Source organism: Neolamprologus multifasciatus, chromosome 6 (assembly GCF_963576455.1).
Source record: "Neolamprologus multifasciatus chromosome 6, fNeoMul1.2, whole genome shotgun sequence".
NCBI classification, from domain to species: Eukaryota; Metazoa; Chordata; class Actinopteri; order Cichliformes; family Cichlidae; genus Neolamprologus; species Neolamprologus multifasciatus.
Genome location: NC_140444.1, coordinates 2133614 through 2154786, shown reverse-complemented (window position 1 = coordinate 2154786; position 21173 = coordinate 2133614). Strand labels below are relative to the sequence as shown.

The 21173-nt window shown below is 39.8% G+C and overlaps 1 protein-coding gene and 1 long non-coding RNA gene across 2 annotated transcripts in view; both read right to left on the bottom strand.

Moving 5' to 3' along the window:
* Window positions 1-21173, bottom strand: part of sorcs3a (sortilin related VPS10 domain containing receptor 3a) — a 299340-nt gene that overhangs the window by 205644 nt on the left and 72523 nt on the right. The gene's annotated exons all lie outside the window — the stretch shown is intronic.
* On the bottom strand, window positions 10915-21168 carry LOC146516130 (uncharacterized). Its single transcript, XR_014874642.1, has 2 exons — window positions 18007-21168; window positions 10915-16859 (listed from the first exon to the last, which is right to left on the bottom strand). It is a non-coding gene; the product is annotated as an uncharacterized LOC146516130 (long non-coding RNA).

Sequence of the window (21173 nt, the reverse complement as noted above, 5' to 3'; positions counted from 1 at the left end):
AACATCGTTTTATGAAGTGTTTTTCTTCGTGCTCGTCTTTTGCACGGAGCTAAATCGAAATGTTAAAAGTGGAACTTCACTCTGTGCTATAGTATTAAACTTTTGCTCTTCAGCTGTTTCTCCTGGCTGCTGTTCTTTTTCTATCCAAACCAGCATACGCTATAAATAGGGATCCTCAGAAAAGCAAGGTAATAAATGTGTCAGGATTTTGCAATGAAGAAGGATGCCTTTGCTGTTAAGTTCTCCATTGGGCTGATGTATCATTGAGGTTGAGCTCTCATTATCAACTCCAAGGATTATAGGTCCTAACTCTCTCAGAGGAGAGAACTGTCTGCACTCTGTGAATCAGGTGCAATTCAGCAGCACAGATACTCTCTCACGGTTAAAAAGGGACATATCTTCTTCTCTGTTCTCTCTACCCCTCCCCTCTCGCCTGCATTTCTTCCTGCCGTCTTTCCCCTCTTGGCCATTTCCCTGCCCCCTATCTCTATTGCCTGCTTTCATTTCTTTCATGCTGTCTAAAAGTTCAGAGCTTTCATTGACTTTGCTGACTCTCACCAGGCTCTGAAGACCACTGGAGTGCAGTCTTCCAATCCTGAAGCTGACATCTCTTCTCAATTAAATCTGGCACCTTAGCTGCAGATTGTGATGGCTTTTGTGGTCAATTAAAGGAAGACTTGGGTCCCGTGTAGCTCGGAGCTACAGCTGTGCTGACGATTGTCTTGGATCTGACCAAATGTGATATTTAACAATGTGAAATTCCATTTCCTCAAACGTGCACGTTACATCTAAGTGTAATAAAAGTGAACATGCTTCAAAGTTGCCTATAGGCAAAAATTACAGACCAATAGCCTTTCTTATACAGCAGCCATCGTTAACACAATTAACCTAAAGTCTGGGTCCACTGAAGCCATGAAATAAACCACAGCTTACCCCGAGTTATTTTGCAGATATATTATCTGACAGGTAGGAAAAACAGATTGTCAACAATAACTGGAATCCTAGGAGGACTTTGAGGAAATCTAAGAGGACTTTGTCAGGTTCTATTCCAATACTAATAATCAGAGATGGGCAGTAACGGTAAAACGGTAATTAGATTACTGTTACTTTCCCGTAGGAACGCTGCGTTACTGCGTTACTAAAACCGTGATTATTTGCGAGAATGTCTCATGACAGTGACGTAAGCGAGTGCGACGTTCGTGACAACAGCTGTGTGCAGATCAACAATGGATCATATATCGAGTGCAGAGAGAGTATGAGCGTGCAGCGTTTAAAGCGTGGAAGTACTGACCTTACTTTGAGTTTGATTCCATAAAAAGTGACAAAAACATTAGTGTCCGTTGTGCGTGGGAAGAAAACTTCTTTTTACAGCGAAAAAACCCCTAAACTTCCAAACAAGCACCGAGTAGCTACGACGTAATGGGAAACTCACAGAGAAACTCGCGGATTCTTCCACTGACCGCTGCACACCTGCACCAGGGTAACCCTCCGCCTACCCCACTCCTGCTTTACAGGTGAAAATAGAGCAACAGGACCGCTAGTCTTTGACTTTATTTATTTTCTGCTGTGTTTTACTTGCATCTATTTGAAAGACTGAGTGTAAACACACAAAAAAATATTTTATTTTATGTGCTGGAATGTGCAGAAAATAAGTTTAAATGTTAAACTAATTTATTCCAGTCAGAGAATGTTGCATATAATTAAATTTTTGCTTGATGCATAAAGTTAAAAGATTAAAACTAATAAAACAAGTTTTAAAAAGAGACTTTTCCATTTGATTACATTTTGTATGATGATTATGCAGAAAAAGTAGAATTGGGCTGAAAGATCTATCACTTTATCACCTATTCAGGTTGTAAATCGTGTTTTTAAAAAGTAACTAAGTAATTAATTACTTTTGAAAATAAGTAATCAGTAAAGTAAGGGGATTACTCTTTTGGGGAAGTAATCAGTAATTAGTTACTGATTACTTTTTTCAAGTAACTTGACCAACATTGCTAATAATGAGTAGAAGCAGTGATTGATATTTTATCTGCTGCAAAGCGTGAGCTCTTTGGGGGTCTCCAGAAAAGTCTTTCTCATTTCTTTATATTTTGCTTGCTGGGAGTCAGATTTACTACCAAAAGTGATCTTGAGCAATAATTCTCCAGCTTTCCAAAGGTCAAAGTTTCTCTTTGTCACTAAATTTCGGTCCAGTCCTTGTGCCTGACCATTTACCCATTTTCAGTGGATTCATTTATGTGTTTGTTTGTTTGTTTGTGGACCATTGAACACTGAATTATTCAATCATAAGAAGGAATTAACTTCTGTTGTTTCAACACATAAAAGACAACTTAGAAAAGAACCTGTTTTAAATTAAGGCGTGCTGTTAGTTAGTCTGCTAGTTGAATCTATGACAAATGCCAAAGATAATATACTGCAGTTTGCCCACAATGGCAAGATCTGCAAAGTGTGTCCTTAAAAATTTGAAGAAGTGGAGGAAGAAGTGGCGAGGTTTAAAAAAAAAAAAAAAAAAAACCCTACAAGAGAGGAACGGTTGTGCTTTTGGGGACTGATTGAGTTATGCAGAAAATATTTAGTTTCATCATTAAATACCATCTGGAAACACCTATCATAGGCTTTATTGCTTAGAATACCAATGATCTCAAACACAGTGTGAATGTAGTTTAAGTACCCAGACAGAATAAAGCACTGTCAGCCATGGAGTGGTGCTCCCCAAAGCCTGGACCTCAACATCACTGAAGCAGTGTTGGATCATCTTGACAGAGAACAGAACAAAAGGCAGAAACATCTAAAGAAGAGCTTTGAACTTCTATTAAGAAGCCCGGAGTAGTATTCCCGAAGATACTTAAAGAAACTGCAAGACTGGCTGACACAGTTCAGGCTGCGCTGAAGAATAAAGTGACCAAATGTTACATTTCAAGCTTGTCACAATTATAGAAACATTGTATACAAAACAAGTTTTCTGTGTATGTTTGACATGTTTTACTGTAAATGAGGTATTATGGCAAAATTATATCTTTTTTTTTATTTCAAGCCAATAGTTGATTATATTGGGACATATTGGGACATATTGGACATATTGGGATCATATTGGTCATATTGGCTGATCACATTGGGACATTGGAGATCATATTGGGACATTTACCAAAAGCTTGGTGGAGGCAAAACGAGGCCAACAGAAGACTGAGTCCTGGAATCGTTCTTGGTAATTTATAGGTTAGCCGTTGTCTGCTGAAAGCAGTTTTTTATGTTTTTTACTAAGATGAGCACTATATATTCACTTGGTTAATGCATTCCAGCATGGTGTCCAGTCATCTGAATAAAAGCAACTTCCCTGCCCATAACAAAAAAGCAGCCTTTGTGGTTTTGGCTGCCATTAGGTTTGTGTAACACTGGCTAATGCGAGGTTTGCCACTGAAGCTTTCCAGGGATGAATGCAAACACTGGTAACAACATCTGACAAGAAGTGGCAGCAGTGAATTATCATCAGCTGCTCCTGATCCAGTACACGCTGAGCTAAAATGTAGCATTAAGCCTTCCCTCGTGACAGATAATGGAAGGAGATGGAAATGGGGTTCGCTTTGGGGCTCAATTCAGCTGATCTACAGCCCAACAACAAACCACAACAACACCATAAAGCAACATTCAAAACATTAGTAGCTGTAATTTCTCAGAACCTTAAGTTGGACTTCAAATCAATGCAGTTTGGACCTTGCTACTTGTTTAGGCCAGTGTCTGACTTTGAGAACTTGCAGATCATTAATTTTTCAACAGTAACAAAGAGTCAGTGCACTTAAAGTCTATTCCTACGTCCCTAGTGTGGAAGCAGCACTATTCTCCGTACAAACACACACACACAGGTTGATATGTGCATGCAGAATGCAGAAAACCAAAACTCTTTTCGACACTTTGGCAGGTGACAAAATTCTGCCTCAGAACACAAATATCATGTCTGAGGGAAGAAATATTGTCATGAATTTCTTCATTTTATGTTCAACTAGTAAAAAATAAGTTCTAAACGGCTGTCTGTCAGCCCAAAGGGCTTTGTTGAGTTATGGTAAACAGGAGAGAGCTGTGTGTTCAGGAGAAAACAAACAAAGCATTTAATATAGCTGTTGGGAAATGTCATGAATCCTCGTGTCTTTATGTGGCGTCGACACACAAACTGTGTCTCTCTATAAATCCAGGAAAACGGGAATTTACGGTCATTGTAAAAATCAATTAAATCAAGCCTCTGGAAGCTAGCTGGAAGCTAAGAAGTTTACATTAAACTTGCATCATGTTTGGAAATGTGTGTTTTGTTACTATGACCTGAAATCCTCCCTTAAATCGAGGCTTTGGTTCTGATACATGCCACCAAGCTCTGTGGATGATGATGATAATAATGATGATGATGATGATGATGATAATATTAATAATAATAATGATGATAATGATGATAATGATAATAATAATGATAATAATGATGATGATGATGATAATAATATTAATAATAATAATGATGATGATGATGATGATAATAATAATAATACTAATAATAATAATAATGATAATATTGATAATAACGATAATAATATTATTAATGATAATAATGATAATAATGATAATAATATTATTATTAATAATAATAATAATAATGATAATAATGGTAATGATGATAATGATAATAATAATAATGATAATGCTGATAATAATATTAATAATAATAATAATAATAATAATAATGATGATAATAATATTAATAATATTAATAATAATGATAATGATAATAATGATAAAAATATTAATATTAATAATGGTAATAATAATAATAATAATGATAATGATAATGATAATAATGATAATAATATTAATAATAATAATAATGATAATGATGATAATAATATTAATAATATTAACAATAATGATAAAAATATTAATATTAATAATAATAATAATAATAATAATAATCGTACCGGCGCATTGAGACACTATATGCTTACAGCGTCTTTGTGGAGATTGTCTTTTCAGTCCAATAGTGATGGTAAATTGAGCAAAATGTTACGCTGCCTCCTGATTGTATTTCCTAGAAAGTGCAAACAGTAAGAAATTACATCTAAAGAAAACGTCTGTTGTTCCATTTAGAACAGACAAAGCGAGCACAGTTCCATGTGCATCAAGGGCATTAGGTGGTGGGTGAAGGCAGGGCCAAAGCTGTGCCCTCATCATGTGGCCGTGACATTCACATTTTTCCACATAATTTCTGTCTAAACTGGTCTGAACCTTTGTACCAACCCTTCAGCTCAGATTTGTGAGATAATTAACAGACGGCACATCGACCTAAAGGAGAACTTTAAGGGGATAAAAATGTACACTGGTTGAGTTTTTTGCTCTTTACCGGTGGTGATGATACAGCACTATGTTTTGATTGCACCTTGTAAGAATATATCCAGCTGAGGGTTGCAAATTTGCTGGACCAGTCACCAGTCCATCACAGGGCGAACACACACTCATATCAACCTGATCAATAATCGAACAAAATTGAAAACTGGGAATTTCCTGGTGATGATGTGAAGGAGGCACATGTTTGAAAACTGTACTTCCACATTGATTTTATGCTACATTTTATTATTTATTTATTTGTTTATTATTTATATATATTTTGTTGCAGTGCAGATATATGAACTTTTGTTTTCTTTAGATGTTCATCATCCTCACCAGGGTGCAGTTTTGGAGCGTCCGTGTACTTTTGGAAATATAGTCATGAGGTAATTCCTTAAAAACCTTAAGCCTTCCCATATTTCTGGGTGGGCAGATGTCCAAAAATCCATAATACACTTGATGAATTAAAATGGCAGCGTGCCCACTCAAAGAAAAAAAAAAATTCTCAGCTGAATTTTTGCCACAGGCCCTGCAGGAGAGTTACAACAGCTTTCTCAGTTACTGATAATGATACATCACAGCGTTGGACAGGTTGTGGGTATGAATTTACACAGGTGCACTTAATATTTCATGTTGTAAATAAAGATGGTATACATATATAAAACTTTCCACTCTGGGTTTGTTGTCAGAAATGATACAATCATGAAAAAAATCTAAATGTGCGTCTTAGTCTGCTTTGGCGAATCACACGCTCGTGTACTCATTATAACATGAACAAGGATTTTACTGTAGCTCCTCATTTATTTATATTTAGTTCACTTGTGTCCATTTGTTCATCCGTGTGTGTGAGAACATTTCCTTTCTCTTCATTATACACACTATATTTAGTCTGCAAACGAGCTGCTGTGTACTCAGAAACCTGTTGTGCTTGTTATTCATTGTATCAACGTTTGAATCCGACTCCTGTTTGAATCTGTTTTTCTTCTCCGGGAAAATTATATATTTAGGAGCATCTGTCAGGTCCTGCTGCATTTCAGTGCTTTTAGCCGGCTCAGAGGAGTCTGTCGGGGGCTGGAGCAGCCAGTGACCTTTCAGACGGCCAACGCACACACACAGACGCACACAGACGCACACAGACGCACGCACACAACAGCCTCCAGTCACCCCTTCAGCTTTAACATGCCGTGTGAAGGCTCCGCTGAAGGCTCCCCGACACCCACCAGCTCCAGCGTGTCTCTTTTTGGATGCACATGACACGGAAGATACACACTGGTTTGCTCGCACTGTCACACAATAAAACCACACAAAACGGTCTCAACATCCTGCCAGCCTTATGCGTGCGGTCACATGCCTTTCAGATGCTGGCTCTCTCTCTCTTTGCTCTGCTATCTCCCCTCTTTGTTTTCACGCAGTCACATGCAAACACACTCGGTGGATCAATCTGCACAGATTGGATTGATGGCCCGCGGGCCTTCTGCTGACTAAGACGTTGCCAACTATGGTGAGTTATTGGGAAATTATGTCTAGCTGCCACTCTATCTGCACTGGTGATCCACTTTGTCAATCCTAATCTGTAGCTGCTGTCATCGTAGCACCACCCAGCTCGCCTCGGTGACCCGGCGCTGCCTGGCGAGACAGAGCGGATGCCGCTATGGGTGTGATGAATGCATTCTAATGAGGTTGTTTTGATCAATATAAGGGTCTCCCAAAGAGAAGCGTTGCATTTGCTCGATGAATTTCAATCTGATTGAGATGCAGGAAATTAAGGCACATGTTAAGAGAAATAAAAATCCTGACAAGGCTGAAACAGTGAAAGGGGAAAAGCAAGCCGGTGCCTGTGTGTGGTCAGAGGGTTGATGAAACAAAGGCGCACAGAATTTCTTTTCCTTTCATGCTCGGTCATTTCCATATGTCCCCCTTGCTCTCCTGCCCATCCATCACATTTTACTCTGGGCAAGACAGCTGTCTGGGGCTGAAGCATATTCACAGTTCAGCAGTCCATCAAATTGCACCAAATACAGTAATTCTTCAGTCAAGCTGGAGGAGAGGGTGGAGGGGCGGGAGGCACAAAGTGTCAAGGAGGCAGAGCTGCGTTTGCGAGCCCTCTTACTTTAACCCTTTGAACGCCCCGAGGCTTATGATGTGGTCGCTTTACATTTGACGTACAACATCTGGAAAAAGGCCAAATGTCATTTCCTGTCAGAGTGCATCGGATTGTGTGAATGCAGAAGTCAGAGCAAGTTCTCAAATAATAGTCGTGCAGCTTATGAAAGACGAAAAGCTCAAAGTTTATGTCATGAAAGTATGTGTCTTTGTACACCTGCCGAACACGTAATCTGGTCCTAAACAGGTTACAAGTCTTATTATATGTCATATAACTATGTTAACATATGTGCAACCTGTCGAGGGGCATCTCAATAACACAGCTGGATGTCGAGCAGCTGTAAATTGGAATTTGCACACATTCAGCTGCCGATTGTATAGGAATTTCTTTCACTCATGTATTAATCACATTATTGTATGATGCCTTGGTGCCAATGGATTTTAACATGTCTGACACTCATACGTTAAGAGGGGGTGTTGGAGGAAACAGGAACTCCAGAGGACCAGTCTTTTGTTTCTCGAGGACTCTGGGAAGTAGCAACCTTAAGGTGTGAAACAGCTGTGTACTGCCTTTTGTTTCTGGAGAAGGTATTTAACTGAGAGCCATGCTAGGCTCAGAGAGACTCTGCTGACCCTGCCCTGTGGTCATGCAGGCTCTCCATCAAGCTTGGTTGTATGTTGTCTTTGTGTGTTTTGATTAAAGAATGTTAGCTACCGCTCACCGCTCGTCTGCAGGCTTTTTTTAAGTGGAAAACTTCCACAACACGATGCAAAAGAAGAATGAAATGTTTTTGTTCGGTCTCAGTCTGATGTTGTTTCATTGAGACTGTATGGAAAAAAGGCTAAAGCAGCAAAGTTTATGACACTGATCAGTTACTTTTGTAGGCAATAAGAATCTTTAGTTGTATCAATAAATGTATCAATTTTAGTTTCTCTGATGTGCCACTGAAATGTTAGATGCATGACATGAAAACATGACAATACATATTTCGTTAACAACCATTCTATATGTATTTATTCAAGGCAATACATACATTTATTTCATAAATAGATATTTGTGGCCAACGGACAACATTATTGTCCATAATAAGAAAGGTTATTTTTTTAATTATATATGAGCTGCCACTGAAGAGTGACGTACAACAAGAGCAGAAGATATCTCACCGACAGCAAATCCTCAGATATGAGGGTCAGCGTATTTTTAAAGATCCACGTGATGTTTGGGTCTTTTTTGCAGATGAAACCAAAGAAAAATAAAATGGATGGTTTTAACAGATTATCATTGAGATATGATGGCATAGTATAATCGGTAGCATCCTGTTGTTTTAACAGTAATTACATAAAGCACCTCAACACTTATTGCAATTATTTTATGTTTTATTTGTTAGTTATTTCTGTATTTTGTGTTTATATTGCATCCCTTTGCATTCTCTTCTCGATGTTGGTTTTTTTGGGCAATGATTTCGAACTGGGCCTCTGACAGCGGTGGTCACTAATCCCTGCCTCAAACCAGGATGCCGCTGTCAGTCAGCAGGTTTACAGAGGACAAACCTGCTGACGGGTGTGGGGGCGGGTTAAGTGAAGCGTGATTCGTCCACCTCCCAGAGTGGCTTTTTTAATTGATAAGCAATTAATATGCAAAGTCTAAGGTGCATCTTATCACTATTAACTCACCTTGGTGAGTTAATGATGGTGCTGGTGGATGATCGCCATGGTGATCTCTTACCAAGACCAGGATGTGTGGGAAGGAATGATCAGGATGGCTGATATTACGATACTAAAACACAACCTGTTACCATAGATATCCTTTCCATTTGTAGAAGATACAAATGTATGAGAGATTTGATGTGTGTGTTTGTGTTTAGATGTCTTTGTGGGGACCAAAGATTGGAAGTTTCTTTAACACATTTAATCACAACAATAGTGTTGGCCAAAGTGCTGTACAAACATAGAAATTACACAATAAAATGAAGTAACAAAATCAAATAGCATCAAAATAAAATAGCGAATGAAAGTAACAGTTAACCCTTTAAGACCTACCATAGAACCAAGTCCGCCAGAGCTTATATTATATTTTTACATGCTGTGGAGCCATTTTTGGGAGCATTTCAAGTTGCTATACATCAATACAACCATTATAGCCCAGATTTTAATAATATGTCTGCATTAAGTGCATAGTAATTACATAAATTGCAAAAAAGTGCAATAAACGACAAAAAAATTTAAAATCGTTTTTGTTTTTTTAACATATATTTCTAGTTAGAGAAATTTAAGAGGCTTATCCCTCAAAACTGTAAATACAAAAAAGTTGCACAAACTAGTTTCCCACCACAGGAAATTTATTTTGAGTGTCTTCATAGTTTTATTTTTGAAATACACCAATTTTTATACACTGCAGGAAAAACGAAAATAAATATTATAATGCAAATTTGCAAAAAAGCAGCATATGCATCAAAATAAACTATTTCCAGCAGCAATATGAGTCCTAAGCATCCCAGAAACCACACAGAAAGTCATAAAGTCAAACATAACTTTTAAAAACACCAGTATAGGCTCATGAGGCCCTGATGGTAAAAAACTACATTTCTGCAAAAATGATGTCACTTCCGGTTTCGGGCAGGTCATGGCGGACATGCGATAGTTCGCGCTGATGGACGTAGGAAGTGTTACAAACAGCTGATCGGATCGGCAAAGCGTGTTTCTGGAATATTATGTTTTTGTTGCTGCAAGTGCTTTTTATGCAGTTTTTGCAAAGTTATATGTGGAAGGAAACTGTGACCGAGGACAAGCTGATGGTATAAGATGTAAGTACAACTCCTCCGGTTTCATATGCAAAAAAAATTATTGCGCTAGCTTATGTGGTTGCAGAGCTACCAGGATTTAAAAATAGTTACGCAAAACGGAGCGTGCCGCTCTGACCGGTTTTAAAGGGCTAAATAAGTAAATAGGTAAATAACTCTTGTGCTATGTTAAAAGCCAATGAGTAAAAATGTGTTCTGAGATAGGATTTAAAAAGATTGATGTTACGGGGCTTTCTAACGTGGAGAGGTAAATCATCCACAGTTTAGGCGCCACGACAGCAAACGCCCGATCACCTCTATGAACCAGCCTCGACTTTGGTGTAGCCAAGAGCAAAAGATCACCTGATCTAAGAGCTCTAGGGGGCCTATGAGGCTGCAGTAAGTCAGACAGATACTCTCCTTATGGGGACAAAGTGCCGTCCTCACCAGTTTGAAGGCATTTTTCAGGCTCAAACTGTGATTTTAGCGTCAGGGTTACAATTAGGCTACGGTTAGGTTTAGGCTGAGGGTTAGCATTAGGCATTCATTTGTGATGGTTAGGGTAAGCAGCTAGGGAAAGCATTGTATCAATGAGATGTCCCCACAAAGATATGAAAACCAAGAGTGTGTTTTGTTTTTCTGCTTTTATACCTTTGAATAGTTTGAGTTTTTGGAAATGCTTAGTTTTGAATGAGCCTCTCTTCTCTCTGGGGGATGTTGATTCACTCGAGAGTGCCTTGTTAACCCACTAAGAGAGCACACAAGTGCACTTTATTTAATGCACGGAGGTGGCACCTAGCCAGCCGCTGCACATTGTTGCAGGCTTCACTCAAATCCCCCTCTATTAAAGGCTGCCAGATTCCACTCCCGCTCTTCCTCATTATGTTGTGATCAACCTGTGGCATTCTTCTTCACACTGGCTTATCCCCCTTTTCGCTCTCGAGACAGATTTGAGCATCCTCATGAATGCAAATGAAAAGCAAATCACCTTATTAGTGGGGATTCAGTCCCTTAAGACCACCGCTTCCTTATCAATGTGGAATTGTTTGCATGGCCTAGTTACCCTGGGAGCTGTGGCATCTGGGGCAAAAGCTCTTCGTGGGTTTTCTGAAGACAAATTGGTCCCAAGTGAGGGGGGGGGGGCAGGTGATTCATAGACCTCTGTAAATGAGCTTAAGTGGGAAAGAGTGACCCCACCTGGAGCTGGAACACCAGTACTCCCTGCTGGAGCAGAGCTCACAGATGAGCGCCTGTGGTGAGGCTTTTATGCGATGGCCTCGTCAGACTCTACTCATTGGAAAAATAAGGCTGCTATCGCCCACATGGTTACATGCATGGGCTAGTGAAACGCCACCTACTGGTGGACAGGAGTGAAAGTGTCGATGAACCGATTGCCCCCTTTCTGAAAACAGTGTTGTGTTGTGAAATGATGTGGAACTTCTTTAGACAGCGCTGCTGTCTCCTTTTACAGAGTCGTCCATCGAGACAGACAAAAATGAAAGCTTTCACTGCTGTCTTTGCTGAGCCAGACCTCTGGGGGGGATCGCCAAGGTCACTTGAAAGCTCCAGGTGCTGGTGGTGGAGGAGATTAGCCTGGAGATGACTCTATACAAGGTTGGATAGTCTTAACTGACAGCCCTTTCTAGTGTTGTATAGAGATCAGGGACAGGAACTCGTGACTGATAGGGTGTCAGACAAGAGTGCTAGTTCCCAGAAGGTCTCCTGTGTGTGTCCCTGGGAGTGCATAAGCCAGAGTAACACAGAGGAAGTGCCAACATATTGTTAAATCTTGAACTTGACGTTGCTTATTCAGTCAAGAAATACTTTTTATTCTGACATCAATGCAAAGGCATCCAGAATGCTGCACAGCTCCAAATTCCCTGACATGTAGATGGCTGCTGAACCCCGGATGATCTGATATCGTCGTGTTGGTGTTGTTCCCAGATCATCATGAAAATGTTGTTCCAGGTTCAACATTGCAAGTGACCAATCACATTATTGTGACGTTATTCTTTTGCGCACCAACCCATTCGTGCATTTATGAAATTCCAATGTTGCAAGGACAATATCAATTCTGCTTAGCGTTTGTTAACCCTTTAAAACCGGTCAGAGCAGCACGCTCCGTTTTGCGTAACTATTTTTAAATCCCGGTAGCTCTGCAACCACGTGAGCTAGCGCAATAATTTTTTTGCATATGAAACCGGAGGAGTTGTACTTACATCTTATGCCATCAGCTTGTCCTCGGTCACAGTTTCCTTCCACATATAACTTTGCAAAAACTGCATAAAAAGCACTTGCAGCAACAAAAACATAATATTCCAGAAACACGCTTTGCCGATCCGATCAGCTGTTTGTAACACTTCCTACATTGGAATAGACGTCAGCGCGAACTTTTGCATGTCCGCCACGACCTGCCCGAAACCGGAAGTGACGTCATTTTCGCGGAAATGTAGTTTTTTACCATCAGGGCCTCATGAGCCTATACTGGTGTTTTTAAAAGTTATGTTTGACTTTCTGACTTTCTGTGTCGTTTCTGGGATGCTTAGGACTCATATTGCACTGCTGGAAATAGTTTATTTTGATGCATATGCTGCTTTTTTGCAAATGTGCATTATAATATTTATTTTCGTTTTTCCTGCAGTGTATAAAAATTGGTGTATTTCAAAAATGAAACTATGAAGACACTCAAAATAAATTTCCTGTGGTGGGAAACTATTTTGTGCAACTTTTTTGTATTTACAGTTTTGAAGGATAAGCCTCTTAAATTTCTCTAACTAGAAATATATGTTAAAAAAGCAAAAACGATTTTCAATTTTTTTGTAGTTTATTGCACTTTTTTGCAATTTATGTAATTACCATGCACTTAATGCAGACATATTATTAAAATCTGGGCTATAATGGTTGTATTGATGTATAGCAACTTGAAATGCTCCCAAAAATGGCTCCACAGCATGTAAAAATATAATATAAGCTCTGGCGGACTTGGTTATATGGTAGGTCTTAAAGGATCAGGGTTAGGGTCCGTTGATCGGTGGACAAAGGCGGTTTCTCGCAGCTTAAGTACAGTTTTTTGTTTTACGCCGGTTTTTCCCGAAGTTGCAAAAGTATGACATCACAACATTCTGATTGGTCACTTGCAATGTTGATCCTGGAACAACCTTTAGTATGATGATCTGGGAACAACACCAACACGAGGATATCAGATTATGCGCTGAGCCCCAGCTCGAAGACTACGTAGCACAAATCAAGAATAATTGAAATGGCATTTTTGGATAGAAGGATTTCTTTGTTACTGTGATGTAAGTGGCAAATAATTAGAAAGATTACATGCTTTGTCTATTGTGTCTTGTCTGCATGTTGGATCATTTTTCAACAACCGTTCAAGCTGAAGATATTTAAGTGTGTAGTGAAGCAATCCTCACTCCAAAACTTTCATTCTGCAGAAACGGACGACAATATAAGACAGCAAAGTAACATCAAATGCAACATTTCACAGAACAAATGCCTGATCTATATTTAAAATAAAGGAAACGCACGGGGAGGATGTCTCGTCGTTAAATGAGATGGTGCTTGTCATGCAAACAAACAAACAAACGAGAGACAGCAGTCTGGACAATGAATACAGATTACATCTGAAATATTAGCACAGTTAATTAAGTCCAAATCACGGTCGGGTAAACAGTAATGCAGTTTTGGAATATCAGCCCCTGGCTTTGAATGAATGCGTCAAACTGGCAGTAATTTCCTACCATTTCAGATTTAATGGAAACATTTGAAACTGGCACCGGCGACGACTAGAATTACAAGTGACTTTACGGAAAGGAGATTGTGATGGGAAATGAAACGGGAACGCCGTCAACATGACACCACCTGAGACTGGCAACTTTCTGTCAGATGTTGAAGTTTGCAAAGTTCGCCTGCTTTCCTCCCAACAGTTCAGGAGCCTAACAATTCTCAATGAACAACATTTAAACATGTAAGAAGAGAGTGAGAGGAAAACAGTCATTAAACACTCTGGCTTCTGAGAGCTGGCGATTCATTCCCTGTAATGTTTTATTAATACTGACTCTCCGCCTGAGGGGTAAATGTTTCTTCTCTAGCGCCACAAATCCACTTTAAGAAATCAATCATTCTGCTCACTAATGGTACATCATCTGCACATGGGAAACTGGCAGCATCTTTTCAAAGGGCCGATTCGCTCTGATCAGAAGCTGCAGATTAAAAGAGAAAAGCACTGGTGGACCTGCACACCACGTCTTTTTATAAAGGCTGTGCTGGGCTGATGAGGAGCACAAAAAAGTGCATATACAATAAGGTTTCTTTTTCTTTTAAATGTCTGCTGATCAACTCAGCTCTGAAGGACACGTCAGCAGTAATCACGAGATCGTGTCAAACAGCGCCTGAATTATCTGAGACGTGAAATGTAAAAGAAGACATTGTGTTATACATCACAATGGATATGTAAGGATGGAGCAGACTTTTTCTGTGCTATCAGTGATATTTAGCTCTGCTGTTTCTGTCTAATAAATTAATGAAATCTACAGGAGAGTTAACGTTTGGTTGTTTAGTCCAGTTTAGTCCAATGTCCAGTTGGTTCTGGACATTGTTTTCACTTCATCACTTAAATCACTTTAACCCTTTAAAGCCGGTCAGAGCAGCACGCTCTGTTTTGTGTAACTACTTTTAAATCCTTGTAGCTCTGCAACCACGTGAGCTAGCGCAATAAATTTTTTTGCATATGAAACCGGAGGAGTTGTACTTACATCTTATGCCATCAGCTTGTCCTCGGTCACAGTTTCCTTCCACATATAGCTTTGCAAAAACTGCATAAAAAGCACTTGCAGCAACAAAAACATAATATTCCAGAAACACGCTTTGCTGATCCGATCAGCTGTTCATAACACTTCCTACTTGTCAGAGCGAACTATCACATGTCCGCCATGACCTGCCCGAAACCGGAAGTGACGTCATTTTCGCAGAAATGTCGTTTTTTTTTTTTTTACCATCAGGGCCTCATGAGCCTATACTGGTGTTTTTAAAAGTTATGTTTGACTTTATGACTTTCTGTGTCGTTTCTGGGATGCTTAGGACTCATATTGCACTGCTGGAAATAGTTTATTTTGATGCATATGCTGCTTTTTTGCAAATCTGCATTATAATATTTATTTTCGTTTTTCCTGCAGTATATAAAAATTGGTGTATTTCAAAAATAAAACTATGAAGACACTCAAAATAAATTTCCTGTGGTAGGAAACTATTTTGTGCAACTTTTTTGTATTTACAGTTTTGAGGGATAAGCCTCTTAAATTTCTCTAACTAGAAATATATGTTAAAAAAACAAAAACGATTTTACATTTTTTTTGTAGTTTATTGCACTTTTTTGCAATTTATGTAATTACTATGCACTTAATGCAGACATATTATTAAAGTCTGGGCTATAATGGTTTTATTGATGTATATCAACTTGAAATGCTCCCAAAAATGGCTCCACAGCATGTAAAAATATAATATAAGCTCTGACGGACTTGGTTCTATGGTAGGTCTTAAAGGGTTAAACATATTTGCACTGCACAAGACACTAAATAATGTGGATTGCACAACACTGGACATTATATTCCTCATTTCCAGTTAATACTTGTACAGCTGCTGTTATTGTGTATATATTTATATTTCTTCATACATTCTTATATATTTCTATACTGTGTATTTGTGTATTTTGTTGTACAGTTATTTTATTTTCAACTTTAATTTATATATTTTATTTTATTTTATTCCTTCCTAGTTAAATTTACCCTTTTTAATTTTCAGATTTATTTCCTATCTTATTCATAGCCTTTTCTTTTTTTCTTTAGGTCACGAGCAGTTGTGTAAGCATTTCACTGCATATCGTACTGTGTATGACTGTGTATGTGACAAATAATATTTGAATTTGTTTAGTTGTTTTCATTTAATGTTGCACCGTAAACTCGTCATGTCTGGTGTGATGGGTGCCACACATTCAGTCATACAGCACCGGGTTTTATTAGGGGTTGTGTAAAAAAATCGAAGTTAATTTATTATACGCGATAGTCACGAATGGCAATAACGGTCATCATTTTATTTAACACCATAAAATGGATACAATCCATCACACCTGCTTTGAGTCATTCACTAAAACACTTTACTTAATTCAGCCACATTAGGCACATAAAAAATGTGATTCAGAAAATTGGAGCTGCAATTTTTTTCTTAATTCTTTTTCCTCATAATTAATTAATCAAGCATTATGATGACCTCACCGAGAAGGTTTCTTGATGAAACTGCAGAGCACACGGTGACCTTGAGGAAAAACTTAAATCAGGTTTTTGTGTTTTGACAGACTCATTCAGAACTTGGCAAAACCTCATGTGTGCCAACAATGTCCAGTCAGTTCATGATACACTTGGAGTCCCCTGAGTTAAGTTACTGCTGCAGGTGCTACAGCTAATCTTCATCATTCAAAAGGGGAAATCTGCACTATAGCTGATCAGCTGAACATGTGTCAGGATCTGGAGACTTGACTGGAAAATTCCATCAGGCACCTGAGTTCCTTGGTCTCCACCCCTGGGCGGAGCCATCATCCCTGCTGCAGTCCTGCACACTAGGGCTGGGTATCGTCACTGATTTCTAGAATCGATTCAATTCCGATTCACAAGGTCCCGAATCATTCGATCCACGATTCGATTTAATTCGATTCGATTCGATTCAATTCGATTTGAATCTGGGAAATTTTGACAGTCAGAAATATTATAATTCAGATCAGTACATTTACATATTTTTGTATCAATAAAAAGGAAGCTGACACTTTCCAGACTTTATCAAAGGTGTGAGCATCACAGCAGAGGCCTTTGTGTCAAAGTAGCTGAAGATAAAACACAGAAAAACATGAAGGCAATTTTCCTGGCCTGGGATTTTATAAAAATATTCTGCAGTACATCAAAAACAAAAGAAAACCATTAATCAACACATGAACATTACCTCTGAAGTTACAGCTGTTTTATTAGAGACATGGCTAAGCATTTTGCATTTTGCATAATTTTAAAAAGTTTAAATTTGTTCAGCATTGAACGGCAGAAATTAGGTTTTCTTTTCGGAAGTATATAAAACGGAAAGAAAAAAAAGTCGGCCGATAGTGCTGTAAACAACGGTAGACTTGTGCGTAACAAGCAAGCGAATAATGCAGAAAACCATACAGAGAGAGAGAGGGGGGGGGGGGGGAGAGAGAGAGAGAGAGAGAGAGAGAGAGAGAGAGCTGTGCATCGTGAAGCAAAACAGTAAAAGTCAGAGTGAATACATGACGATGTTTATGTGAAGTGTAGTTTGGATCTTCTTTTGCTGCTGGTTCGGTCAATATTGTTTGGAGAGACATCAAACTAACAGCTTTAGAATCAGCGCATAAAGGGCGTGAACACAAAGCGCGGACCGCCGACAGATCAGAATCAGCGGGCTGTCGGCTTTCAGCCCCGACTGTGAGAAATTCGACATCTGATTCTGATCCGCGGGTCGCGCTGTGTGTTTAAGTCTTTGTGCAGAATCCGTGTTCCTGCTCTCATTTACTGTTTTAGCTGTTTGGTGGTTGTTGAAGTTTTGTGAGATTTCACCAGAGATTCTGGCATTTCGGGCAAAATAAATTTATATTAAAAAATCGATTCAGGATTTTAATGAATCGATTTTACGTAATCCAAGCCAGAATCGATTTTAATCGATAAATCGATTATAAAAACCCACCCCTACTGCACACCTGAGACTGATTCAGGGCAATCAGGTTGAGGATTTAAGGCCCCCTCAGACTCTCCTTCACCGCCAGTTCGTCAACGACCTCACGTTGGTATTGACTCTACGGCTTTTGCCACTTTTTCCTTGTTAACTTTGGTTTCATGCGCTTCAGATTCCCTGGACCTTCTTTGCGATCACCCTCAGCTCTCCGTGGATCATCTTCATATTCAGGAAAAGATACAAGGACCCTCACCTGCCTGCCCTCCAGCCTCACTCACCACCTTGGACTCAGGTCTGCCAGCCTCTCCACTCCTCCCCTGGACTATCGCCGCCTCTCCCTCAAAGCGAGCTTCACGCCGGTCACCAGTAAGCGCTATCAGTCAGTTTCACCTCTGCTTGGATACCCTGCACCTGCCGCCTTCTTAACCCTGTTCTCTTTTCTTCCCAGACGCAACCACTCCGTTCCCGTCGCAACCTGCTAGACCCCCGTTCACCCCCGCTGTCACACGGTTACATTAGCGACACCCTGCCACATATTCACTTGTTGACTAAATAATAAACACTGCAAAACGTTGAGCCGTCTCTGTTGTGGTTATCTGCAATCGAGTCCAATCTAGCTATCGGCCCGTGGCCGTTGTGACAACATGCTTATAAATGTGGTCTGTGTTTAATCGTTTCATCACACGTTTTCTTGAGCTAGAGATCTTTCTGCATCACTTACAGTTTTATGTTTCTGTGGGCTAATTTTCAGAAGCTTTTTTTTTTCCCAATCACACCTGACCTTGTGTGAGACAGGTGATAAGACCACTGCAAGCGTGAAACTGTGATGCTGACCTTTAGTCTTTAGATGAGAAACAAAAGAAAACCAACACACACACACACATCGTGTTTTCATATCTTTGTGGGGACATCTAATTGATATAATGCTTTCCCCAACCATCAAACAAGAATGCCTAAACCTAACCATAACTAGGTTTAGGCTGGTGTTCCTCCTGGGAACACGAGGCAGGTCTGGGCCCGCGCTGGAGAGTCGGCGCAGTGGCAGGATGGCTGCTGTGTTGCCTGGGATTACTCCTTATCCCCTACCCAACCCTGTTGATGGTCACATGCTCTAAAATGTTGTACTGTGGACATTTATGTGCTTTTTGCGCAGAGGAGTTTTTTTGTTTCCTGTTCTCATGCTGTCCTCCCAAGAGCCCAGCATGAGTAGAGGTCTCTTTTTTCCTCTTGTACTTTCCCATTGTAGTGTACATTTCAGTGTTTTTTCTGTAATGCAACCGTTCTCTGACTTGTATCCTCATGTGATGTCTGTGTTGTGTGTGTAAGGTCGGGGGGCGGGTTCAATCCACTGCAGGGCAACCTGCCACTGCATGTGGCGAATAAAATTTGAACTTGAACTTAACTGTAACCCTGACACTAAAACCGCATTTTGAGTCTCAAACATGTCTTCAAACTTCTGTGGACCGGCATTTTGTCCCCATAAGGGCTATTGGTCCCCACAAGTACAGTAAACTTCCAGTTTTTGGTCCCCACAAAGATATGTAAACACAGTTACACACACACACACACACACACAAACAATTTGGGGTGGAAAGGTTTCAGTTGTAACCGCCTTAAGGCGGCTGCTGTAGTGATTCAGTGCTATATAAATAAAACTGAAGTATTCATGGCACACTCATTATTGATTTCCTGTCAATACAGCAACACCTACACATGTTCAATAGGTGTCATCTTGCATGGCATTAAAATGTTGCTGCTCTTGACCCGTGATCTATGTGCTTACGTCAACCAGCAAGACTCTGCGTCGCTTTTAAAGTGACATAAAATCACCCACACATTCACCCACAGTCGAGCTTCTTGACCTGAATGTGTGAGTCTACAGGAAACCAAACTCCAGGAATCGGAATGGTGAAACTTTGCCCCTGAACTGCTTTTCACACTTTGATTTTTTAGGCTTGATGTGGCAGAATAACATCCTGGAACAGCAACAACTCTTCGCCTTAAAAAGAGGGACTGCATTACTGCATCTGCTAGCAGCCTGTCTCCTGATGAAGGACGGTAAAACCACAAACTACATCCTTTGTGCTGATAATCTACAACAGTCACTTGTGGTTGCTCACAGCGTTTTAGGTGTTTGAAATCTGCGAGTGTTCGAAGCAAATTTGTGCTGCACCATTTTTAGCAGAGCATTTATGTTTTTTCTCAAAACAGTCTGTATCTCATTGCTTGATGAAAAGCTAACTTCTTGGCAATGAAAGAAAAAAAGTACTGATGAACATTTGATTAGCTACCAATTTGTGTTCTGTTTCTATAAAACACAGCTTTTCTCTGTGTTGTTATCTGCTTTATTGGCTGAAGGAAACCCATCTATTTTTGGATTCTTAGTTCCTGTTCAAATTGTACAGCCCTCCTGCTGTTTTTTTTTCTTCTTTGTACAATTTAAAATCTCTTTCTGATATACTCATACATAGAGATGTGCAGGCGCCATGGCAACAAAAAAAATCTTGATTATTTTCTTGCGTTATGAAAGTCCGCCCTGAAACCATCTCGGTACCAGAGAACATTCAGGCTAAACCTGTTCCCTTTCTCCGTTCGCTCACCAAACAGCCGAGCAGAAAATGCAGAATAGCCACAGAGCTAACCTTGACCGCAGCTGCCACTGTGGGCGGCTGATGGAGGAGCGGGGGAGTGGAAGAGGAAGAGGTCATGAACTCCCCCTCTGGTACTAAATGGATAATTCAACTCTATTCCACTAAAACACCTACTGGAGCCGGGATAGTTTGTACAATACCTTCTGCCGTCAACAACATGACAAACTCCATCACCCCTTGGAATGGTGAGCACGCTCCTACCCCACTTTGGTTTCTGTTACTTATTTGTACCGTTCCCTGCCTGCGCGGTATAATCCATCATCTTCTGTTCAGGCTCAGCTTCCTCAGCTTCCACGTGTGCTTAAAGCACCATATGCTTTCTCTAGAATAACATTCCTCCTCCCTGGAATCATCTCTCTCTGTCCCGCTTCTTTTGACCTCCTGTTATTAATAGACAAGATACAGAGCAAGCCACTTAGGGAAATACTCGGATATAAAAAAAATAACAGAAAAGATAGAATGAACTGAAAATAATAGGGTCCGTCCTGTCCTTGCCTCCTACTGTGTATTCTTACTTTTTTTTGTCTGTGCTGCTATGTAT